This window comes from Triticum urartu, chromosome 6A, assembly GCF_056163025.1.
Source record: "Triticum urartu cultivar PI428250 chromosome 6A, HENAU_Tu73, whole genome shotgun sequence".
In the NCBI taxonomy this organism is placed as follows: Eukaryota; Viridiplantae; Streptophyta; class Magnoliopsida; order Poales; family Poaceae; genus Triticum; species Triticum urartu.
This window is the reverse complement of record NC_141878.1, coordinates 52,339,328-52,366,906: the sequence shown is the minus strand read 5'-3', so window position 1 is coordinate 52,366,906 and position 27,579 is coordinate 52,339,328.

Here is a 27,579-nt window from a genome sequence, read left to right as displayed (position 1 = left end):
GAACTCATCGTCGAAACCAAGTCTATCGAGAGGGCACAACTTCTGGCAATAAAGAAGGAAACACAATCAATGCAATGCAACAATATGATGCATGCTCATGACATGGCAATATGCTGTTGATTGAACTAATGCAACTAGCAACCATATTAAATGAAGTTGGTTTGAACCCTAGGTTCAAATTCAAACCCCATATGTGCTTTCTTAAATGCCATTTAATTGAATTTTCCTAAACAGAGGATATAAGTTGCTCTAACATGCATTAAAATTCCATAAACAGATTCTTCATATTTTTTAGATAATTTTTCATATACAAATTATTTCATTCGGAGTTACGGTTGAATTTCTATGATTTTTGGAAGTTTAGGGCATTTTCTGGAATTTCCTAAATAAGAATAAATCCAGAAAATGAGTTATTGCATCAGCACTGCGTCATTGTGACGTCAGCTGGTCAACAACACCTAACCAGAGTCAAACCTGATAGTGGGACCCATATGTCATCCACTCAGCTAATTAATATAGTTAATTAGCCTTAAATTAAACCTAACTAAAATGTCAGTGGGGCCGGGGCCCACATGTCAATGACCCAGGATTAGATTAGCAGGGTCATTAGCCTAATTAACTTGTGGTTAGGCCAGAGTTTAGCCGGCGGCGACAGCACGCACGGCGGAGGCTCACCGAAATTCCTCCTCCGACGGCCTGAAGCGCGGCGGAGGGCATCTACGCGTTGCTCGTGCTCGTCCGCATCGAGCAGTGCAAGCAACGGTGGCTAGGGCGGCCCGTAGCAACGGCAACGGCGACAAGTGTGGTAGCCGGAGCTCGGGCATGAGCGCAGGCAGTGCTGCAGTGCGCGAGCTAGCGAACTGAGGCGCTAGCGGGGGCCTACGCAATGCGGTGAGTGGGTTGGGGGCATCGGGTGGACCATTTGGTCGCCGGAGTTGCATCGGCGGCGAGCGCAGGCGGCGGCGGGTTCGGGCATAGGCGGTCCGGTGGCTAGGGAGGCCTACAGGGAAGAAGAGAGGGATGGGCAGGGTCAGAGGCTCACGGCGAGTCAGACGAGGAGGTCAGCGAGCTCGGAGAGGCCCGGAGCAGTCGGGGGGCAAGGGGGATCTCCGGCGACCGGCGAGGAAGAAGATGATGTTGGCGGCATCACAGGGCGACCCAGCTCCTGTGACTCGGTGTAGAAGATGAGGACGACGTGGCAGAGCTCTCAGACGCGTCAGGGGAGCAAGGGGGTGGCTGTGGCCGCGCGAGCACTAGTCGGCGGTGACGGCTTCGCTCGGGTGAGCTAAAGGGAGAGAGACAGGGGAGGGGAGAGAGAGCGGCGAGTGAGGGAGAGGGGACAGGGGCTTCGGGGCATCTCCGTGGCGTCGCTAGAAGTGGCCGGGGAAGCAGGAGGTGGCCAGAGCAGTGTGGAGGTGGCACGCGCGTGGCGAGCACACGCCCGGCGTCCTCCTGGCAGCAGCTGGAAGAAGACAAGGGAAGGAGGTGGGCTGGGCCAAAAGTGCTGGACCACAGCTGGGCCGCCAGGTTTGCTTTCTCTCTCTCTGCTTTCTATTTTAATTTTGTTTTGTTTTCTAATATTTCTACAAGTTTGTGGCTTTTCTAAAAATACCTAGGCACTTCCAAAAATCACCAAACTTCTCATGCTCACTGTATGGAATAAACCCAACATGGAACATTTTAGTTTAGGATTATTTGGACATTATTTCTTATATAACAGAAATAATTCCAACCCAAATATATTATTGATTTAAATCGAAGTCCCAAATAACATATTTCTGTGACTCCAAAAATATTGGTTTGTCTTTCACCTCATGCCAATATTTTCACAGAATAACAGGAACATTTTCTTGGACTCATTTGATGAGATTTAAATGTTGGTTATTTTTAGGGGGTTTCTGAGGCTTTGAAAATTCCTCAATTCAAATTTCATTTGAATTTAAACATGATGCACACATGGAAGCTGGCATAGGTCAGACCAGAATTAGGGATGTGACATTATCTATGGAATGCATTGCGGATTCAACTCGGGGAGTGTCTCCCTATAAACCCCTGGATATGCAAAGTTCACCTCCCCAACCGTGCTCACCAGACCACACACAGAAATACAAACCCCTTATGTCTCTATAACAGGCAGGCACACATTTCAAAACTGAAGTAGGAACATTAGAATCATATGAAATTCGTATTTGAACAAATAAACTAAGCAATTATGAGTGGAGTAATGTTTAGCTTCAAGGGTGGAGTGTTGGTAGTGCGACACAAAGCAAGTAGGCAGATTGTATTCCATGTAAAAGATCGAAACCTATGTAAAAGCTGGAAATGACACTTTCTTTCTATACAATGAAGTGTTCGTTAACCACACATGATGGAAGACATCACATAGAGAAATACTATTCACTCATGTCTACGGTTCCAGTATTTGGAAACAGGGTGGTCCACCCTAAAAGAATATTGACAACAAATATGACAAGGCATGCATAGATGTAGTGACTCAATCATGTACTTGTGAGCTTACTAGGACAAGTATGCAGAATTGTAACTGCAGTAAGAGACCGTCCAAAATCTGAATGAAGAAGTTTGTCTAGCACTTATTGTTTGCAACTAATCGACATGAATAATTGGATATTATATCAAATGAGTAAGAAAGACAAGTAAAATTGTCAACAAACCTGGCTTGTAGTAGTAATCTGGGTCAATGTCACTACGACCAACAATCCAAAATGACTAGTTTCTGTTCTGAGGGCCGGAATTTTGAAAACCCTGTGAACTTTAGAGGTACTAAAGATTTTCGAAATACATCTGAACCATTAAGTGTAGGTAGCACTGAGCACACAACAAACCCTAATGACAGTCCTGCCTAATGAGTAATGAATCAATTAGAAAATGGGTGATGAGGAGTGGCTGGTGAGTGTTGAGGACGTATCTCAGGATAAATCGGGTTGGCTTGGTGGGTGCTGCACGCGTGAGCCCTGAACGGACAGGGAAGGTAGGCACGGCGGCCCGCTCGGGCAGCGGTGACGCTGTTGGGCGAGCGGCTCCTGGCCTCCTGTTAGTCCGGCGTATCCTCCTAGAGTCATGACTTCCGGGGATGGCAAGTCGCCAGAGAGGCAGGCGGCTGGGGGCGAGTAGAGATCGCAAGCGCGCAGCAGAACATAGGGGAATCAGGGCCTGGGACAACCCAAAATCCCAGGGTGGGCCGGCCCACCATGGGCACCCTGTAGAGATACACACCCAAGCGGCGAACATGCATTTTCAAAACTAACTTAGGAACATTTAGCTAACCAATTAAACAACTCTGTTTTAATAATATATGCTTCGTATTTGAACAACTAAGCTCGTTTAGCTTGATGGGTGGAGCAGTGTTATTATGACACGAAGCACGTATTCTGATCGTATAGTGGTCATAAAAGGGGGGAACTCTAAGCATATTTCTTTAGCAAAAGAGGGTTTCCCCTCTGATTTCTATTAAAGAAACCACCACGGAACCAACATGATCAAGTAAACCCTAGGCATGATCAATTAAACCGTATTATGGCTGTGCCATGGCAGATTTGAAGCTGCAAACCGGAGAAATGATATTTAGAATCCATTGTTTGCTTAGAACTAAGAACTAAATTCTAAGAGCTGAAAAGAAAGTAGAGTAACCAAGTTAAGATCTATTTTCTGGTTGAGATAAAAAGTTTAGGAGATATGAAGTACCACCTCTCTTGCAGTGCCGTGTAGGCAACGGGGGTGCGATTGGTGTCGTTGGCATTGAAGAAGATCTGTGATGGTAGACGGGTGCATCGGGGGATAAGACCCATTGCGATCGAAGATAAGGTCGTGTGAGCGGCCCCGACAGAGAGAACGACGGCGCCGATGAAGCGAGAGGACGCGATGCAAGGCTATTGGTCCGTCGCCGTGGATGAGAAACGTCCATCTCTAGTAGTGGACGGCGCGGTCTTGGTAGGCGCTCCGACATGGTGGAGGACGGTGGCGATGGATGTGGTGGAGGACGGCGGCGATGGATGGGGTGGCGGACGAAGGATGGTGTGGGGATGGGGTGTTCTTGCGCGGACGGTGTATGAATGGGAAAATGGAGGGAGAGGTGCGGGGAACCATGTTTTTGGGACGGGCCTGTCTGAAATATGGGAAAGTTACGAACTTAGCCCCCGTTTAAAATTTGGACGTCTCATCGGTTGGGGATAGGACGGTAATCTCGCATCTCGCCAATATTTGCCCAGAGCAATTTCGGGCAAGGAGAGGGTGGTTGGCGCCCCCGGTGTATGAACGGGGCTGACAGGTAGGGCGGTTGTGTCAGGTCTAAGTGTAGTTATAAACCTACCCCTATTGAAATATTTTCCTACATCGATTTCGGCTGAGTCTAGTTTGTTTTGCCGCCCACCTTGTATGAATGGGGAATGGAGGGAGAAACAAAGGTCTTTCGGATGAGCTTGAATCAAATGAGTTTTTCCGCCCATGTTTGACGCCCATCGTGTCTGAATGGGCTCAGAGGTGGTCGTGTCATGTCTAATTGAAGTTACTAACCTACCCCTCTTTAGAGCAGTGGAAATCGGGTCGATGGATTGTCCGTGTAATGGGTAAACAGTAATTTCCATCTCCCAAACACTTGGCTTCGGGCAGCCGACGTGGGAGTGGACATTTTGCTGCTTCTTTCGAATTTTGGGACAATAAGCATCCACGTTTACCCGGGCAACTAAATTTGAATCCATTTTGTATTCCTATATGAATCTTTATAAATCATTCTACGTGTTTTTATATATCTTCAAAAGGACGACAAAGATGTATTCCACTGTCATATATGAATATGGTTTACAAATGCCGATAGTCAAATTCAGAAACTAGAATCCAGTTTATGGTGAATTTGAATATTTGGAACACTTCATGTCCAACTCAAATGTCACACGCAGCATAATTTGTACTCCCATTTAGATATGTGCACAAGCGATGTATCAAGATTCAAATACCGAGTCGATCAACCAAGAATGTGCAGAACAAAAGACATATAAACACTTATAGAGTATATGGATCAATAATATCAACTAACATACATAAGCCAGGCCGCTGTACTTTTTTTTGGCTACAACAACATCCTTTTTTTAGCCAGCATCTTGGCCCTTTCCGATGCGTGCCACTTATGGTCCATCTATACTACTACTATTGTTGAATGCACATTCATCCCGATTGGCATATTTGTAGGTCTGGCATAGCAATCCAAATGAAATGTCTCCGAGTCTTATCAATTAATACAGACTTGTGCTCAAATAAAATTACAAACCAAAAAACAAAACAAAAACCAATTATTACATGATCTCTAAAACAAATGGTTTGATTGATTACATCAACAGACAACACAAAGGTTATTCAACTCTGGAAAGAACATTTCTCCTATGATTTACCAAGTAGGAATTTAATTTTCTTTTTTCCTTTAGGACCTTCACAATCTGGTCAGTCTTAGCTTGCTTCGTTTTGAAATCCACCAAATATTTAATGGTTGTCGTGAGTAGTTCTTGTGATTGTGTTGTTTGCTTCCTCAACATGTCAACTTCATCTCTAAGTGCACAAGCAGAATCTCTTTCTACCACTAGTTTAGCCTCTAGAGCATCAGCAGTTGGCAATTCATAATGCACGATTTGGCCGGTGCCACTGCTATGGGATGATGCAACGTCCATGGGGACCTTGCTCTTTGATCTTGGGCTCAGAATGTAAAGAGTTTCAATTGGATTCAGAAAAGCTGAAGTTAGCAAAACATCTCAACTGGGAGCTATAACAGCAAACCAGTTAAAAAAACAAGGAATTAAAGAGTTTCAATTGGATGCTGAAAAGTAGTTATTAACATCATTGTAACCCGCTGTTGCAGCAGCAAAGCAGTTAAACAAACAAGTAGATATTTAAGTTAAGGCAAACAGGTAATTCTTAGTAGTAAGTATCAAACACGTAGATAGGCGCAATCTACAATATGATTAACAGGCTGTGCCATTATGCAATCAGTAGCAAACTAAATTAAGCCAAGCAACATAATTGAACAATTTTGCAATAAGTGGCTAACTAAAATTCCGAGAAGCAGGTAACTGAACTTACGCTAGTTCTTTGTACAGGCACACTGCAACTTCTTTTTCGCTTACAAGGTTGTACGAAGGAGTCCATGGCATCAATTGCTTGGATACGCAGTCCCAATACTTCTTTCTTCCCACACTGCATGGGTAAGTCGAATGGTTAATCTGGTAAGATGGTGCATCCTTGATATGTTATATGAGGACGTGTAGTCAGATTAGTTGTAGCCAAACACATCACACTGGCTTTTACTGTATATTTCATGCGATTACTTTTGGCATATCGAGATCTAAGCAATATACAATAGGATGAAAAGACTGGCATCCTTCACATTATTGGCGCACAGTTCATAGAAACAAGTAATTCAACCATTCTGTGAGTAAATCAAAAGCGTCACTGGAATATTTTTCACTATCCAATCATACACGCAAAAAGGGGCGACGCCACCATAGGGGCTAGTATGGGCGTCCGCCTCAGGTGGCTGGAAAGTGTGCACCAAGTTGAGTCGTCCAGGTTGGCCCACGCTAGTTTTGTTCGTCCCAACGCATGAGCAGGCAATGTAAAAAATGAAGAAAAATGTTTCAATTTGGATGGGCCAATAACATAAGTGCAAGGCAGGCCCTATAGCGGGCTCGCGTCCCAAACGAGCGCCTCCCATATCGATCGACAGCAGGAAAAATCCTAATTCATTCGCTCCAGCCTCCAGTCTGGTTTGCTCCTAACCTAGCCGCCGCTGGACAGACCGACACAACACTTCCTCGCACCCTCGTTGGAGGGCGGTCGCCAGGCTTCAAGCGAACAGAAGGACAAGAAAATGAAGATCCAACCCTGGGTGTAGCCTGCGTGGGAGGCAGCGGCGGCAACACGGGCATGGCATCGAGCTTGCGCAAACGGACAGTTGCAGCTTGCAAGAGTAGCATGCGCAACGAGCAGGTACATCACATCCCTGATTATATCTAATTCAACTCTTCAATTTCTGGCCTATAGTTAAACCTGACATTGTTGTAAAACTTCTTGTACGTAGGGAATCTATGAGAAAATGAAACCAATTTCGACTTATTTTATAACTCCCCCAATCAATACTGAACTGACTGAATCTGATGTATCTAATCAAGTTGCCGTTGCAAACATACAAGCTCATGTTGTTCTTGAGCCTGAAGTGTCAGATGAATAGACTGCTAATGAAGGATTTGATGCAAACATTTTACATGCTCCTGGTGATGAACATATAGTGTCTAATGCGGGATCTAATGCAAGCATTTTGCAAGCTCATTGAAGGATTTAATGTCTAATGATGATCTACTATGTTGAGAGAGACACAGATTTGCAGGCATTGATGACAAGCAAATTATAGTGCATTTTCATAGCTTGAGGAAACGTCGAGGCCATCTACTAGAAAGTCCTTGCAAAATGATGATCTACTATAGTGCATTGATGACAAGCAAATTATAGTGCATTGAAGGATTTAATGTCTAATGATGATCTACTATGTTGAGAGAGATACAGATTTGCAGGCATTGATGACAAGCAAATTATAGTGCATTTTCATAGCTTGAGGAAACGTCGAGGCCATCTACTAGAAAGTCCCCGTATCATGACAACATAGCATATATACTGTTCTAATCTGTTGTTTGAAACTATTGGCATACTTGTGCAGGATAGATATATTGATATGCAGTTTGCGCACTAGTTATACATGCAATTACACTTCCATATTATCAGCCAGAGAACGAATAATTCAAGCAGGTACAGACCATGTTTGTAGTCCTTGTATACCATGTTGCATTTTGTGTTTTTGGTGCTTGCATCATTTAGTGTTTATAATCTGAACTACTTTGGATCATTAGCTGTTTTTCAAAGTGCATGTAGCTTCACATTTCTCAAGTTATGTTGATTTCCGGAGTGCAAGTGCCTTCGTATTTTTTAAGTTAAATGTTCGCCCCTGGTAACTTGAGTTCGTGGATCAGCCACTGCACACAAATCATACACGAATGCCAGTATGAATTAAATGAAATGCAGGGACTTACGCTAGCTCGTTGTACAGGCTCACTGCAGCTCTGCTTGCGCTTGGGATGTTCCATGTACAAGTCCATGTTACCACTTTCTTGGATGTGGAGGCCTTGTGCTCCTTGCATCACCCTCTGCATTTTTGACACGACGAATGGTTGATCAAATAAGAGGAATCGACCTTGATGTTGTATCGGAGGACAGATACTTACAAGGTTATATGGGTGTGCAGGATGTGTACCAGATCCCGTAGCGCCGTCATGCTTCACTAAAAAATGGATTTTCTTATTTCAGATGATATCTCAAGAAGAGATAAGAGTTAAAGTCAGAGTTGCATATGCGTGTAAGCTAAGAGAGCAGTGAAAGGATATCCAAACATCGTCGGAACAGTGCACAAGGGAGTGATGTGCGGATACCTAGTTCGGGCCGGCGTTTGGGCATGCTCGCCTAGCTATAGTGCGGGTCACTTCAGAGCCGTTGAGGGTGATGAGCTGGCGTTGGCTGGCTGCGCACGGATGCAGATCTTGAGTGGTAGCGGAGTGCTACGATGCGGTGGATGAGACTGTTGGTGAAGCCCCAATGGCCTCGGGGGCGGAGGTGGGACGATGTGCTCGGTGAAGTAGCCCCGATGAGCTGGAAGACGGCGTCGGTGAAGCGCACCTGATGCGGTGGACCTCGGTGTTTGTGAGGCACGTTGGTTGACGCAGCCGACGTTCTCGGTGGAGCACCCAGTGCGGTGGACGAGGGCGTAGATGAGGTACCTACGGTGTGGTGGTGAAGCGCGACCGTCGTCTTCGTCGTTGTCGTCTGGCACAGAGGTGGGGAACGGTGGGGAAAGAGATGAGACGAGGGGCGATTCGAGGGTTGGCGGCAAATTATGGATTTGAGCAAAATCTGGGTGCGGAAGGGTACGGTGGAGAAGAGAGATTTTGCAGGGCTGGAATTGGGGCCGTCAGATATTTCAATCCGAAACATGGAAGCGCGAACTTATATTGTCGTCATCCTATTTTTGGGGGGAGGGGGGCTGGGTGGCTGGGTGCTACGTGTCCGTCCGACACACGCGACCACCCCGACAGGACTATGCTCCGGTGCCTTAAGGCACCTGCCTTTGTGTCCATGACATGTGTGCCCAACAAGTGGCTGGCCCAGATGTTAGTGACCCAGAGGCAGTTGCCTTTAAGGCACCGAAGCAGCATCCACCCTGACACGACCTTGGTCTGCCTGGTGCGCCTACATTTGAGAATGCAAATGAATCTTCTTTCATTTGCAAACGAATCTATATGTATTACCATGCCCGTGTTTTCCTTGCAATAATTAGTCATTCGAAACAAGATACTCCATCCATTCACTTTTGTAAGTCGTATCAGACAACTTAAAATGAATTGTTTTGCACATTGTCTAAACTGTCTTCATGGTCTTATAAAAGTGAACAGAGGGAGTACTATAAATTAATTAATGAGGAGTTATTTGAAAAAAAAATCGAAACGGTACCCACGCTAACGTGGATTAGAGTGTGTGTCACATAATTAGTTATTTGAATTAGAGTGTGTGTCACATAGTTAGTTATTTCAATTAGAGTGTGTGTCACGTAGAGATCTCCAATTCTAACGTGGATTTCGCATTTCGCTGTATCCACGCTACTTTTTTAATACAAATTCATATGTATATGATGAACACCATGGTAGTGAGAAAACTTTTGGATGGATTCAAACATATGACCTACAAAATACCTCAACAAACTGAGTCAATGTCAACTTTTCGAAACTTACTATGGCACAAATTCGAAATAATTACCCGTATGCCTGGTCCTCGGTTCAAATCTTACAATGTACACCAAATTGAAACATCGATATTAAGTCTCGTACTATGTACATTCAAATGTTGTATTTAGCACCCCCCCCCCCCGCACAAACGCTACATACTTCCTGTATCGGTCAATCTTCCTCTCCTAACCACCTTAGGAAGCTATCGGTTTCCAACACACGTTCATTCTTTCTCTGCATGTTTGGATCTCTAAGTCTCTCAACTACACAACCCCCTTTTCCACTCTGTTACCAAATGTATTTACCTCACACACCCGCCATTGCACCCCATGCCGAGCTCTCTCTCTCTCCCCCCTCTCCCTCTCACCCTCTCACGCTAAATACATGCATTGCCTATCTAGCCAGCCCAACCTCTCGTGCGCACACACGTTGTATATCTAGGTCACTCCCTCGAGACTGTCTCACTCTTTCTTCCGCACGGCGGGCCACACTCGCTCAATCTCTCTCTCTTTATCCGAGTCTCGTTTAACCTCGTTTTCTTTCACACACAAATGATATATCTCCCTGTTCGGGCCTCTATCGACACACTCTATACTCACTCACGCAGATTGTCTATCTAGGTCAGTCCATCGATGCCGCCGCCACTCTTTCGACCTCATGGTGGGCCACGCTCACTCACTCTCTCTCTCTCTCTCCCTCTCTCTCTCTCTCTCTCCGTATGTCTCGATTGACCTTGCTCTTTCTCGGACAAAAACGATATATCACCATGTTTGAGCCCAATTCGACATATTCACATTGTATACTCACTACTAGGGAAAAGCCTAGCAGCAGCGAGGGTTTTGGGTCTCTCAGTAGCGCGGGTGCCGGCGCTACTAATAACGCGCTACAACCAACGTATAGCAGTAGCGCCTGTTGTCCCACGCTGCTGCTATACATGAATAGCTGTAGCGCTCTTTGGGAAAGGGCGCTACTGATATTATCTGTAGCGCTGTTTGCTGGGACGCGCTGCTGGTAAGGAGGCGCTACTGCTAAATTTCCCCCGCGCTACTACTAGTTTATTTATTAGTTTTTTTCCTGCATATTTGTTTTGTATTTGAATAGGCTTTATACAATAATCTTTAGCATATCATACGCATACAAATGTAATCATAGCATATACATACAATTAGTCTCATCAAATCATGTCATCATCATAATCATCATCCAACACAAAGTGGTCTCTCGTCATCATCTCGAAAATAGCGATACAAGTATCGATTACTTGCAAATACATCGTCATCCATCTAAACAATGATATACGCGAGAAGAGCTATCACTTTGAGAACATGAGTTCGTATCCCTCTCTCGCATTAGCGTGAACCTAAACCAACTACTGCCTGTCGCTCGGAAACCAGAAACCGGTACACCTGGGCGGCCTGACACTCCGGCCACTTGTCGTATATATACTCCTGGCGTAGCACTTCTTCGCCATCTATGATCTATGCACCTGCATCATCACATGAGTCGATGATATGCAACATATATAGTTGAGTAACAGAAAGAGACAGACTTGGAAAAAATAGAAACAACATATCATAAGCATAAATAACAAAGTTCATCGTACCCCAAAATGCCCTAACTAGAGTGATTTTCGCTAGTTGAGGAGGAGGACGGTTTAATTACATCACAAATAAAGTTTCACCATGCATAACTCAAAGTTTTGACATATAGAAAGTATGGACTAAACGGACACATTGTCATATATCGACAATCACTCCAACATGTCGTTCCATCCATCCAAGTCAGGGAGATAGTCCTCGAGCCTAGTGAAAGGCTTCAGGTCGAGACGCTGAGAGGCTATCCATGTTCAGACGTCTTCCCGCGACATTTGTCCTTCTCCGTAGAACATCCCTGTTTTTTTCGACGACCTCCTTCATGATGATTTGGGCAAGTTTGCACTGGATGTTATAGAACTCAGCTCGAAGTCGATGATCCTCGATATCTCCTATGTCCTTTGCCCATTGAAGAATATGGGCATCGCCGGAGGAAGGTGCCATGCGAAGGTTCTGGTGATCCCGTCTGTACTCTAGCATGTGGTGTAGGACATAGAATCCATCATTAAGAGAATCGTTCGGTTGCTGGATGCAGCAGAAGTCGGTCTTATGGCCGAAGGTGACCTTGCCGCCCCTTAACTTCTTGTCCCTGACCTCTCCACCCATTGATTGGTAGTAATACATAGCACTGTCGAGAACATCCTTGATGTTGGTGTAATACTTTTTGTGAATGTTCTTCGACGAGTCCAAGTAAAGAGCGTGGGAGAATCGGGGGTAGAGGATGATGAGGACGGCGCGCCCGCCGCTGCGCAAAATAAGTCCTCAAATTAATTAGCCTCCACCGTGCAAATGAATGATTGAAATCGAAGGAAGGATAGCAGCGGGGATGACTTACACAGGATGATAAGGCACGAGAATCGCCCCCTTGTCCTTGTTGGCGAGCATGAAACTGGCGATGTAATCCCTCGTGTATTCACGGTGCTTTGTGCAGACTCCCAAGAAGCCCTCGTGCATGTAGTACGGGTCAGCGACACAGATATGAGATATCTGCTCAAACCCGATGATGTAGTTCATGTGCAAGGCATAAAGGCGGAAAAACGTAAAATCTAGCTTCTTCATGTGAAACATGTCGAATATGTAATCGAATCGAAGGAAGAACATATCCACGGGGAAGCTGTCGACGTACGACATTTGCTGCGGAACATTAACCACGTAGAGTGGGTATCCTGGATCTTTCGAGCCGATGAGGTCTTTCTCTACCCGCAACACATCGTCATGAAGTCTCTTTAGATCGCCGAATCTGGCCCATAGCACTGTTGCAGGTAGGCTTGGTTGACAGGGGATATGCCATTTATCCGCATCGGGGATATCTATACGGTCCTAAAGCCGAGGCTGCTGAGGCGGCTGGATCATAGAAACAACTTTTTTGCCTTTCCTCGCTCCCTTCCTAAACTTCTTTACTACCGGAGGGTCGTCCATAATATGTTGAGACGACAATTCAGGCACCGACTCATGACGCTCAAACCCTGATGAGGCGCCAATATAGACATAGTGTTCAGCAGCACCATCGTCGTCCTCATCCTCATCCATGGCGACGTCATCAGCGACTAATGGAGGCTCCTCCTTACCCCGTCTGCTATCACCCAACCCGACACCCGACACTAATTGGGTAGGTGGGGTGTTGATGTTCATACCTTGCTGAGGCTTCATGCTCGTGGGTGTGCTCCCGGCCTCCTCCAGACGAAGCAGACTCTTTGGCCACAATAGGACCCACCCAGCATTGCAACAATCACCAAGCCGCCGCGGTGTCTCGTCGTCATCCCCCAGTAGTACTGGAGGAGGCAAATTCTCGTGGCCCGGTTTGACATTGGCCACGGAAACCTTCAAGACGTTCGGGGGGATCGGCCGGCTGTGGAACACTGGTTCCTTCGGCTCCATTATCATCGCCTTCCACACGTCCACCTTCTGGTCGCCGATGGTGCACAATATGGTGCACGGGGTTTCGTCGGCCTGCAAAGAAAAGTCTGCGATGTGAGACATCTGAAAGGCAATGAAAACGGAAGATTATACATTTATATTGAAGGGGCCCGGTGTGACAGATACTGTGAGGGCGTCGAGCTCAGCCAAAGATGGAGCCGGTGCGGGAGCCGGTGCGGGAGCAGGTGCAGCTGCAGGTGCTGGTGCAACGCTAGTGGAGCTGCTCCCTACCAAGAAGTCAGCAAGGGGAAAGTCCGCTGCATTTTTTCTGGATTTTGCCCTGGTCCAATTGAAAACAGCCGGAACCAAGGTAGTAGAAATATCTACAGCCACCTGTTTTGCGGTAGCTACCGCTGTTGCGACTGTCTGCGTTGATTTCTTCTCAACCGCAATCTCAACCCTCTTGTCGATGTTTTCTTCATTTAACCTCCGTCTTTCCTTTCTCTCCCCCATGGTCTCACGGTAGTACTTCTTCCACGTGGCGCCGTCTCCGACACCGTGCACGCGTCCATACGACGATCGTGTATCCACCGGTTGTTGTTTCAATATGTTCAACGCCCGGTTGAATGGAGTGTCCCACTTGGGCCTCGCCAATGCCTCAGACGGCGAGTCGCTTTCGGCCGCAATCCTGTGCTGCTCTCTCTGGAAAAGGCACAAGGATTGTTTACAAATATGACTAATGTGTGCAGTCGAATTGATCAGAAACTAAAATTACCAGCAGTCTCATGAACTCTATAATGACCGGTGTTGTCTCGTAAACCTCCTTCACTGGGTCCCAATGGTGCCGGGCCCTGAGGACGTCACGCTCCTGCAGGACGGTGAACTCCGCCAAGGGGTCTGGGATGCCCAGACTCGCGGCTTCCGCGTCCTCCTTGGCCCATTTGAACCTCTTTCCGCCATTACCACGGCTTCCGAGGTGGTGGCTCCCAAAGTTCCTCTCTTGAAGCCCCTTCATGTACTTAGACTTTTTTTGGCATCTTCGGCCTCGCAAGCCTCCTTGAATATTTTAAACTGCTCTTCCGTGATTGTCGGATTATCCTTTAAAATCTCGGAGTAGGGTTCCTTCTTGTCGATGATCCTTGCTTTCACTCAATTTTTCCAGGCGGCCAACGCGTCGCTAAACTTGGTCATGGCGTGTTTGTTTATCTTCTTCATTGCCGGGTCCTCATCTGGATCTTTATAATCCTTCTCATTCTGGCCCAGGAACAAGAATATCTGGTGAAACTTCTTTAGGAGGGAGCTCCTCATATTTTCTATCTTCTGTAGTTTCTCATCGTTGATGGTGGCAGTTGTCCGTACGATGCAGCCTATTTGATTGCCGTCGCATCGACGCGCTTCCTCGGGCGCCGTTGGCTCAAAATTGTCGTCGTCCACCACCGTGACCACCACTCTAGTAGTCCTGAGTTTGTTAGGAAGCCGTTGCCTCTTTGCTTTCGGTTCTACACCGGCGCCGCTCCCCGAGGCAGCGCCGGTCTCAGTCTCAGCGCCGGTCTCGATGCCGGTCTGAGTCTGAGCGCCGGTCTCAGTCTCAGCACCGGTCTGCGTGTCGTTCTCAGTCCCCGATGCCACTGGGGGGCCCAGCAATAACATCGGTTGATCGTTGGTAAGGCTAAAAAATTCGGCTACCGCCCGGTAGGCGTCGTCACAATCACCAGAACCATGTCCTTCATCGTTGCTAGCCATGTTTCCTATGATTAAATCTAGTCAATTAATTCTAGACCTAATAAAATGAATAATGACATAAAAAAGGCCTATTGTTTTGCAGGAATGTTGACTCCTTCCTGGTGCGGCAAATCACGGGCACTCGATATGTCCTAGTTTGTAGCACAAGTCATGCCGAAATTCACAGAAAATTTCGGCATGACCTTTGCTAAAAAGTGGACAAATCGAGAACCTAAAATTTGCCGGGACAGAGATGAATCAACATTCCGGCAAAACATAGGCCACTCAGCATCATTCCCTGGAAACAATGTTCAAATATCCCTCTCCGACACCGCAACACATGTCCAAATATACATGAGCAACCACATGTCCAATTTTCACAAGCTAATTCAAAAACAAGTGTAGAAGAAAATTCATTTAACTACTAATAGAACAAAATTCAGTTAACTTTAGTGCTCTATAATGATGAAAGGAAAAAAATTCAGTTAACTACTAATTTCATTCATTTAGGTTATTCATTTAACATCTCCTAGTTAACCTACTATACTACTACTACTAGCAGCAGTACTAACCTAATTAACCTAGCAAAACTCTAGTGCCCTAACTGAAAAACATCTAATTAACATCTACTAGTACCACTATTGCCCTAACCTAATTAACATCTACTCGTATCACCACATACTATACAAGCAGCATCTACCCTAATTAAACCCTACTGCCCTAACTAACTTTTGTTGTAAACCAAATTTTTTGCTCTAAACTAATTTTTGCTCTACATCTACTACTTAACATCCTTTGCTCTAAACTAAATTTTTTGCTATAAACAAACTTTTGCTCTACTAATTTTTTCTCCAAAATGCAGAGAGAGATGAGTGGGGGGAGGGGTAGGGGACTTACAGAGAGGGGAGAGACGGTGGCGGGGATGTGCTCGGTGATGGAGGCAGGGGCAGAGAGGGCGGGCTCGGGCACGGGCAACGGCGGTCCTGGGCGGGCTCGGGCGGCGGTGAGGTGGAGGGCGCCGACGGTGACGTCGAGGGCCGTCTCGGGCGGCGGCGGTGAGGCTGAGGGCGGCCTCGGGCGGCGGCGGTGAGGATGACGGTGGCCTCGGGTGGGATACGGTGAGGTTGCGGGCGTCCACGCCGGCAGGAGGCGGCGGTGAAGTGGGGCGACGGCGAATTGGGGAGACGGCGGCGAGGGCGAAGGATTTGGGGAAGAAGTGGTGGCCGGGGGGCGGGGGGGGGGGGGACCGCTGTTTAAAGTTAGCTATAGCGTGTTTCCTGAAACCCGCTACTGCTATTCCTTTCTCCTTTTCCCCTTTTTTCTTTTATTTTTCTTTACATTTTATTTTTTTCCTTTCTCCTTTTTCTATTTCTTTCATTTTCATTTACTTTTCTACTTGTTCTTCACTTTATTTTATTTTCGGTAGCAGCAGCGCCTTACACGTAAGCGCGCTACAGCTAAGGAGAGTAGTAGTAGCGCTTGGCCAGTATACGCGCTACTGCTAGGTTGGGCTAGCCATGCGCGCCCAGTTCAAACATAGCAGCAGCGCTTTTCGCTAGTACGCGCTACTGCAAAATTCATAGCAGTAGCGCGGTTTATTTACGCGCGCTGTACTAAGTAGCAGTAGTGTTTGATTTTGTTCAGCGCTATTGGTAAGATTCTGTGTATAGGCTTTTCCCTAGTAGTGACTCTCTCACGCACATCGTCTATCTAGGTCACGCTCTCCAACCCGTCTCACTCTTTCGATCGCACAGCGACCCTATGTGATCGGTTGACCTTGCTTCCTCCCACGCACAAAATATATCTACACGTCCATGACTGGATTATCTCGCAAGCTCTATCTTACAACCCTCACCCTTGCCAAAAAGCTCAATCGGACAATATCTCTCCAGAGCACATATATTTGTTCAATGAATGTCAGACCACACTTTGTCTCTCTATCTATATGTCTCTCGATTGACCCCGCTTTCTCACACCGTATCTTCCACACGGTGAAGCTACTACCTCTCCATCCCTCGCAAAGCCGGAGCTATTTACATTGCAAGGGGAACTCCAACCTTGGATGAATTTGTGTAGGCATTTATTCCGGTCGGTTTAGATTATATTTTCATAGCATTCCGCCCACAACTACTCCAAACACCGTTGCAACCCACGCAACTCCCCTAGTTGATTTCCCTCTGGATCGGGCATCGCTCTCTCGCACGTTCTTTCTCACCTTCAACGTCGCACCATGGTATTATTGAAAAAACTATGTTGTTCACTTTAATTATTATAAATAAGCTACAAAACTACACACCGATAGTCCACTTGGAATGGAACAAATTTCGACCCACAAATTAAAGTGCTACAAACTACACACCGAGGGGCCCACATGTCATGAAACAAATTTGGACCCATATACAAATTAAAAAATAAAGGATGAGGATCGAACATGCGACCGGGCCTTCATGCCGCACGTCAATAGGCAACATACGTAGAATAGCAATGTTTGTTGTACCCCCTTCGTTCACATAATGTTTTTATATTACCACAGCCCAATTAATGGATAACATGTAATATTATTTTTAGTACTATTCGCCTTCACTTACTGGTGGATTCCATGTGTGCTCTATCTCTCTCTCTCCTCCCCTTCTGAGTTTAGACGCACGGGCAAACAAGAAGAACTCGCGGGCGATGTTGCCGTTGACCATATCTGGACGCGTTCACAAGTCATGACACCAGTTTCACCTACTAGCAGCACTAGTCAGTGTGTACGTGCAATGCACATTAATTTGGAAGTATATTAAGTGCATGCGGATATTAACTACTAGGATATTATTTGCGTGTTGTCATGTGATTAGCAATATTTTTGGCATGAAATTAACTGCACGCTAAACATGTTGAGCGCTCGACATTGAAGCAGTCTAGGTCGTTGGATGACAAGGAATACATGTGGCTTGATGACGTTTTATATTTAATTTGATACGGCTCTAGCAGAGCATTCAATCGATCAAACCATACATTTCGTTCAATCTGACTCCGACTTTAAAGTATACGACGATCGATTTAAAATAAATGGAAATGATAAACTTTCGGATTTTAAGCATGGCAATCCGAATGTTTTTCATGGCAAATTTAGATTACGCGGTGGCGGCGGGGGCGTCTCGCGGTGGGAAGCGGCTCATCTGCCGTGCTCTGTGTGTCGTCGGGCCACTGACCGACGGCGATGGCGGTGTCTTGCATCGTTGTTGGCATACTCCTGGACGTTGGCCTAGCTTCAAGGAAGGCCAAAATGTTCTGGACTTCGAAGCGAGTCAACTGGCGGGAGGAGGCGGCTGGCGTTGGTGGAAGGAAGCTGTCGACGGCGGCCATCCATGCCGCTGAGGGGGGCATTGGCACCCGCGCGGGGACAGGCGCAGTCAATGGCGCGGCAGAGACATTCATGTGCACGGGCACCGGCATGGGTGCGCATGTCAGTGCACGCGCAGGCGCATGCGCTGGCGGGTGCACGGGCACCCGCACGGGCGTGCGCGTCAGTGCACGCGCAGGCGCATGCGCTGGCAGGTGCATGGGCACGAGCCGGAACGGGAGCGGGGACAGGCGCGACGTCTTCCTGCAAGGCCAGTTCAAGCTCGTCCCAAAGAGCCTTATATTCTTGAGACTCCGCCTGGGTGTCTTCCTCAGGAAACTGGAAAACTAAGGGCAGACCATCGTGATGCAGCATGGCGTACGTTTAGGTCAGGTAGTTGGAGGTAGACGACAGGAGAATCGGAGAGGAATAGAGAGGATTGTAGCGATACCGGGTAGTGCGGGGTTGATTTTAAACTGCGGCGCCGGGGACATTAAAAGCGGGAGCAGTTGGGACGACGGTGGGCGGCGGAGCCTGGTCAAAGGGCTCGCCTCCCGGTGAGCCTGCACAGTGGTCTGCTCGCACATCTCCCTGATAGCCGGCACAGCGGTCTGCTTGCACGCCTCCCGTCGACTCACACGCTTGCTCGGACGGCACCTGCCGATGAGAAGTGGGGACTCGTGGCGGCATGTAAACGCCCATGGTTCGCCTTAACGTGACAGGTCTTTGTTCCAAAATATCTTGGCTCTTCATTTGTGCAACTTGTCATAAGCAGCTTGTCTCAAATTGAAGAAAAAACTTGCGAAGTAATATTTGTGCCATATCATGTGACCATGCTTAGTTTCAAGAATTTATGCTCACTTCTGGATTTTCTGAAATTTAAGATCCAGGATTCGAAACAATATCATAACCTGCATCATGCAATATATTTTCAAGTCGTACATCTGTCCTGTTGTATTTCTTAAGAAAGGATTTGGTCAAACATTTTTCTTAGTTAGACTTTAGACAAGTTATATATGCAGAGTAAAAGGATAATCCCTCCGTACCAGTGCATTGCCTGATATATTAACTCAAGTGCTAGGCACGAACAAACGGGCTCAATTCTGTGCTCATCCTGGTGTAGTAGTAGTAGTACTAGGCAATGCAGTTGACGGGTGACCTTGACGAGCGGCGACCGAGGGAATTGAACCGTATTCGGCATGGTAGGTAATGTTGTCTAGATACTAAACATCCCTCCGTTGTTCATCGGTAGTCATCATGAACCCGGGACATGAGGGGAATTTCCTAGAGCTGGAATCCTGGCCGCCAGATATTTCGACTTGAAACGCTGAGGCTCGACTGGTTGGGGTTGCCTAATCTGCGTACCACGCACGCCACCGAAGGACACGAGCCCAATTTTTTTAGGATCAACATGAGCCAAGGTCTGGCTAGTACACCGCTGGGTCCTACCATTCGAGAATATGAAAGGAACATTTTAAATTGCCAAACAAATCTATGTGTATTACAATACCCGTATTTTCCTTGCAAATACTAATCTCAACGTGGTAATTGATTTATGACGAGTTGTTGAATTAGAGTGAGTTTGTGACATAGTGATCTCAACGTGGATTTCACATTTCATGGTATCCCTAGTAAGTTTTCCAATGCAAATTCAAATTTAAAAGATAAACAATATGGAGGTGGGAAAACTTTGTATGTATCAAGCATACACTACTAGGGAAAACCCTATACACAGAACATTAGCAGTGGCGCGGGATAAAAACGCATGCTGGTGCTAATTAGCAGCAACGCGGTATTTAAAAGCGCGTTGCAGATACAGTTATAGCAGTAGCGCGCCTGAGTACAAAAGCGCTAGTACTAAAATTCCCACGGCTTAGCCAATTTGCTACACATAGTAGTAGCGATCTACGTGGAACCGCGCTACCGCTACTTGTTTTGTAGCAGCGCGTTTACGGACAAAGGCGCTACTGCTAATGAAAATAAAATTAAAAGGAAAGAAAATAAAAAAGAGAAGGAATAGCGGTAGCGCTTGTTAGGAAACGCGCTATAGCTACCGTAGCAGTAGCGCACTTCCTGGAACGCGCTACTGCTACTTTTAACTTAATTAACCACGCGGTTCGTTCTTCCCCACGGCCACTTCCCCCAAATCCCTACTCCTCCGCTGTCGCTGCCCTGCATCGTCGTCGGCCGCCGCGCGCGACTCGTCGCTCTCCGCACACCTTCGACGCCACACCCGCCCCCGACCGCGACCTCGACGCCGCACCCGCCGCCGACCTCGACACCCCCCTACATCGCCGCCCTCCGCCGTGCGCCCGCCGCCCCGACCCCGTCCCCAACCTCGACGCTGCGTGCCCCTCTCCCTAACTCCGCCGGCGCCAGAGGTGAGCACGCCCTCCTCCTCCTCCTCCTCCCCTACCTCTGCCTAGCTAGGGTTCTTAGGGTTAAATTTTAGAGTTCATCTAATTAGTTAGGGTTCATCAAATTAGATGCTAATTATGACAGTAGTTGTTAAGTAGAATTAGTTTTAGAGTTCATCGAATTAGTTAGGATTAAATTTTAGAGTTCATCAAATAAGTTAGGGTCAAATTTTAGTAAGTGTTTAATAGAATTAGCAAGAAAATTAATATAACTAGTTGAACTAGTTTATTTTTAGTAAAAACTAGTTTATTTTTATTCATAGTAAGTGCTTAATTGAACTAGTTGAGTTAATACAACTATTTATTTTTGGTACGAAAATTAATAGAACTAGTTTATTTTTTTAGTAAGTATTTTTAGTAAGATAATTAATATAACTAGTTGAACTACTTTACTTTTAGAAAGAACTAGTTTTTTTTCTATTTATAGTAAGTTTACATTTAGTAAGAACTAGTTGAATTAATAAAACTAGTTGAACATGTCATATTTGCTCAAATAGGATATGTTCTTGCCCAAGTGGCCGTTCATGTTCAGTTTACACCTCCGAGTGGCCTATGTTTTGCCGGAGTGTTGATTATTCCGTTCCGGCAAATTTCAGGCGCTCGATATGTCCTTTTTTAGCAAAGGTCATGCCGGATTTTTCCGTGAATTCTGGCATGACTTGCGCTAGAATATGTAGGAAATATCTAGTGGCCTGGATTTTCTCGAAAAATAATGATCTAATTTAGGTTTTTTAGTACATATATTTAATTGTACAAGTTTAATCTTTCAATTATGAACGTAGGAAATGTCGTACTCGGACAACGACAGTCTCCCGGGGGAGTGCAGCTGGTGCCACGACGATCGAGGTATGTGCGACATATTCGTTGAGCTGGACGAAGATCGGCGCTTCCGCATTAAGCTCGAGGAGACCTTCGATGTTGAAGCGGTACGCAACAGCGACAAGTGTTTTTTTTCATAATTAAGCATGACTTCAACTATTTCAACATCTAATTTTCATCTTTTACAATTCGACTAGCTTATCCCATGCCAGGCAAGATGCTATGTCTTGGAGAGGATGGGTTTTGAAGACCATGAAAATTTTCAAACAAAGAAAATACACCTAAGGACCCATCATGATATCGATTTTGAAGTAAATCTGTATAATTCTCAGAGCGTAACCCATTTTGGTTGCCAAAATTGGGAAGCACTTTGCAAAATGTATGGTTTTTATGAGGGTATTATTGTCACCATGGATCTTGGTGATCCTGAAATCAAGCAAAACAATATGGACATTTGGGTCCTTGTTGATACGCTTCCGATTCTACCGCAATGTGAATTTCTCATACATAGTTATTAACTAATTTAGATTGTTTATTTCAAAATAGTTGATGACTTATTTCCATTGACAGCTTATTTTGAATCTTCAAAGAATGTGCAGAAGATGGTAGACAAAACCCACTACACTGATGGCTCCGAATTAACTTATAAGGAGAAAAATCATCTGATCGCATTTTGTGCTTTCGTTGAGAATTACAATACCTATTATCGAACTCCTCCAAATTATGGTGAATACGTGCCACTAGTGCACGTGTTGAACCACGATAACTTCTATGGAGATACCCTGGTAAGATTTTTTACTATTACGACATCCGTTCATCTTTTGCATACTTCTAAAACTAGTACATCATTGCTAACTACGAAGTTATTACTATGTTTTTCAACAGAAAACCCCGATATATTGTGTGCCTCATCTGATGTATTACAATGGTCGCCTTGAAGTTCTGAACCTACAGCTAGGTCATCCTACGGATCTCACCTGTGCATATCGTATTTCTGAAACCGGTGAACACATGCTAATCAAAGAGTGGAAAAAATGTTTGGACATTCGTAAGGAGGTTCTTGGAAGCAAATTAAGCGGAAGGCAAGAATTGGAGACAGGATAATCTGCATTCTCCATAATGGAGAGCCAGGGGCTATCTTGTTTTTTGCTATTTTACCTTAGAGAATATAGTAGGTCCTAGAGAATGTAGTAGGTCCTATGAGGTACAATAGGTTTATTATGTGGTACAATGTGTTAGAGTTGGTGATGATGAGTAGTTGTGATTATGACTAGTGACGAACTTGATATGTGATGTCTCATCGATCAAAACGATGATCATGAGGAGGTGTTGTATGAAAATGATGTATTATGATGATAAGTTGTTAATGATATGATGATGATATTTATTATATCATTGCGTGAAAGAACCGTGGATTAGTTTCAAGTGGATGTCCATCCACTTGAAACTAGTCCACGGTTCTTTCACCCAATGATGTAATAACTCATTATGATGTAAAAACAATCTCTAAATTGCTGTTGTATGAAAACTTGTATAGAGGTGTATGAATACAACATGAAATAAAAAAGAAATAAAATACGGAATAATAGTAGTAGCGCGGGCTGGGAGAAGCGCTACTAGTAATTACCAGTAGCGCTCCTCCGCAAAGTCGCTACTACTAAGTCGATTTAGCAGTAGCGCCGGCGGAGGCACGCTACTGCTATACGTTAGCTATAGAGCCTTATCAGTAGCGCATCGCCCCGCGCTACTGATAGGCCTAAAACCCGCGCTGCTGCTAGGCTTTTCCCTAGTAGTGATATGAGCAGACACACACACATAGAGACACACACGCACGAACACAACAATAATCCAATAATTATAGTGCATCTATTTTTCCAAAACATGCATGTATGACACAAATTCAAAAATACTCCTTCTATTCCTAAATATTAGTCTTTTAGAGAGTTCAACAAGTGACTACATACGGAGCAAAATGAGTGAATCTAGACTCTAAAATATGTCTATATACATCTGTATGTGCCAGTCCATTTGAAGCCTCTAAAAAGACTAATATTTAGGAACGAAGGGAGTAAAATGTAAGACATCCATGGTCCTCAGTTCAATATTTAAAATGAACATGAAACTGAAACATGAATATTAAGTCTAGTACTACAGTACATGCAAATGTTGTGTTTAGGCGGAGCTATGATTGTCGGGGGTCAACCCCTTGACCTTAGATAAAATTGTGGAGCTATGTTTAGGGTTGTTTAGATTATATTTGTCCCCACCCTCCCAACCACCGATTGGTTGTGCACCCCCACCCCTCCTCCCTAGGAGAATATCGTGTGCCCCCATACCTTAGATGCTATATGCCGATACGAGTTGCTTGGAGCTTGCAGATCTGAGATATTGCAGCTCACATGATGTGTCTTAATATTTTTGCAGGAAACCTTTACGAGTTTGAGAATTGCACACAATTTGTACAAAAACTACTTAGATGCCCTTTGATCCCATATCCAACGACCTCGAAGCTCGTATCACCGTAGCATCTAAGATGAAGGAGGACATCATATTCTCCTGTATGTAAGAATATCATGTGCTACCACATCTTAGATGCTTTGGTGATACAAGCTCTTCGGAGGCGTTGGATTTCTGACCCAACACCTCCTCGGTGGTTCGAATGTTTTTTTGCAAAAAAGCCCCAAAAGAGTTCGGCCACTGCTTACAAGCCCAAAGACTGCTCAGATGCCATTGGATCTCAGATCAAACGACCTCCAAGCTCGTATCACCGTAGCATCCAAGCTGCGATAGCACCTTGTGTTTTCTCTCACGGGAGAGTATGAGGTGGTCCCGCACCTTAGATTCTATGGTGATACGAGTTCACTGAGATCTAATGGACCACAGTAGGAGGTTTGAATGTTTTTGCAATATACGACTGATAGAGTTTGGGAAATGCGCAGAAAGTACAAGTACTACGCATGTGCCATCTGATCACTGATCATACGACCTAGATGCTCATATCACCGTAGCGGGTAATTAAGCTATGGGGAGCACCTAATATGAGCACCGGGGAGCCATAGGATCGAAGATGCAGCGGCACACACGAGGCCTGAATGTTTTATTTGCAAAAAAACCTTTGGGGAGTTTGGAAATTGCGCATAATTACAAAGACTACTCCCAAGCCATTGGATCTCACTTCCGATGGTGTAAAAACTCGTATCACCATATTATCTAAGTTGCGGGGTGGATGTGATATTCTATGCCGCTGTCATTTTTGTTTGTCAACTTGCAAAAAACGTGTAACTCGTGCCATTACTTGTCTAACCGCGCAAAGTGTTTGTTCAAAAAAACAATCCTACACTGAAATATCGGAACAACACATGGGGGGCCCACTTGTCATTAATCAAATTTCGACCTAAAACTAACAAATCTGAAAGACGAGATTCAAACTGGCAACCTGGACTACAAAGCGTAAGTCGATAGCCTGAAAAAACAAACGGTTGTTGGCTTTGTCCCATAACTTGATTTTATACAGTACTTGCGTTGAGTAGAGTAGAGGGAGTGCCTCGTCAACACGTGCATGACCGTTGTCTCACTTACTGGTGGGTTCCAGGTCTGCGATCTCAATCTCTCTTCTCTCCATCGTCTAATCTTTGCACGGGCACACACGAAGAGCGGCGCTAGCTTGCCGTGGTGTTATTAGAACTAAAAAAACTTGGAAAATAGAAGAATCGCCTAGAACAAGAGACGTTCTGGCTGGTCGAGACGGAGCTAACCACATCTATCCTCCGTGCCACGTTTGCATGATGAAGCTGTGTGGCTAGTGGGGTGTTTTCGACCGACTGGCTGGGCCCCGAGGTCGAACCATAGGTACTATGTCTGATACAGTATATTTTTACACGCACATTTTTCCTCCGTGCCGAGACGTGGCACACCCTATCGCGCGGTTTCGGGGTCCACCCGGGTGGTGCATGCATATATTCTTCCGGACATGGGACGCCCTACTGCGCGTTTTCTGGGTCCTCCTCGGTCGTAGCGCCGAAGCAAGTAAAAGAGTCTTCAAATCACGAAAGACCACCTTTCCCGCCGAGTACATCAGTGAAGCACGGTGGCTAGCTAGTTGGGCTAGTTCGACCGATTAGCTAGGACGCCGCCACATTTGTTTTTTCACCCCTTTTTTTATCTACTTGCCGGCAGGTAAATGTAAATATCCAACGCGGCGTTGCTCTGGTTTTTGTGTGCGGCAGGATTTCTAATTTTTTGATTGACGGGAGCAGGCGCGGCAGGATTTTTAATTTCTTGATTGACGGGAGCAGGCGCGGCAGCAATTAGTCACGATGACTCCGCCTGTAAAAACCCACTGCTCCTTGATGTGAGAAGTCATTGACTAGTGTTTTACCATGGTAAAAACCAAAAGATTCCCCGCTCCCTCCGCCTTCCCGTAGATTGCATTGCCTTTCAGTCATTTTGCCCCCTTTCCTTCCTCTCCCCATTGCTTCTACCTGGTGCCATGGCGGCGCAGCAGATCACGGAGTCCGAGGTGAGGCACCTGACACTGACTCCCGTCGACCGGGAGCGGGCTCTGCGGGCGGTTGCACCCTGCATCACCAACGTCGTACGCCTCGAGAAGCAGAGGGACTTCGGTGGTGTTTAGGCGCCCTCTGCATGGGCATGTCCATGTCTCGGCGCAACATGACCGTTGGATCAAACTCAGACGGTGCATATTAGTAACTATAGCACAAAGCGTGTGGGTGTGTTTGGTTGCATTCTCATCTCAATATAGTTGTTTCCTCTTCGTGTATTTTTGTCATCCTACTAGTGTGGACTCACGCACCTTTCATGAACTCTGCCAAACACCCAAAAGTGGGTCGAGAAGGGAACTTTTGCTCCCATCCTGTGCACCCTTCATACACCCTGACTAACACTATTTGTGCTTCATATGGTTCATGTTTCGTGGAGTACTGTAGCACCGTACTCTCCGTGCGCTGTGGACCTAGTTCTGTTAACATTGATCTCACCATTCATTCTCGACCGGATAGTCGAGAAAGCGGTACTATGTTACATATAGGAGTAGTTGACATGCGCACAACATCATTTGTTATCATCATATCTTACTACTCTAGCAACAAGATTGTGTAGTACTGACGTATGAACCACTGCACATGCCCAGTAGTAGGAGCACTATGTATGTTCAAGTGGCTGCCGTGTTTCGCACTCCTCCGTTGTAAGAGTGGAAACGCTTGCTGTAATAATTTTTTTTCTTCAGAAAAAAAGTGGACACGCTCTACCGTGCGGATCCTCCTCTAGCCATGCACTAAATTACTCACTTTCGCCGACGTGTGGGACAGCCAGCACCTGGGTCCACCAGCCATGCACTAAATTACTCTGTAGTAGAGTGACGGTAGACTACCCCGATCGAACCGCCGCAGTAATGCCCAATGAGCCGTCAAATCACAAAACCCCCTCCTTTCCAGTAGTAAGTTGGACGGATGAAGCAACCATCATTTCACTCTTCTCTCTCAGCTTCCTCTCTTGAAGAAAACCCCCACTCTCTTCGCTTCTCCCTCATCTCGTTCCCCCTTTCACTCTTCTCTCTCAGCTTCCTCTCTTGGATGGACGCCGGAGCACCGGCCGACGTGATGTCTATGGCTCTGGCCAAAACCGTTGAGGCTCATGGTACGAAGAAGCTTAAGCACCCCGCCGAGACTACCACAGACAAGCTCAAAGCCATCGCCCTGTCAAAGCCATCGCAAGTCCAGGTAATGTCTCTTGTCGACGATCTTTTTCTCGATCTTGATCGTGTTTTTTCATCTAACACGCAGTACTGGAACTGGTAGTACAACTTTCTGGGTGATCTTGCATGTGATTTTAGTGTGCCAAATGACGGTTCTAAATTCCTCTTTTGACCAAAACATGCGAGAGGTTGACACTGACTTCTTATAGATTACTTTCAACTACTCCCTCTATCCCAAATTTCTTGTCTTAGATTTGTCTAGATACGGATGTATCTAATACTAAAATGTGACTTGATACATCTG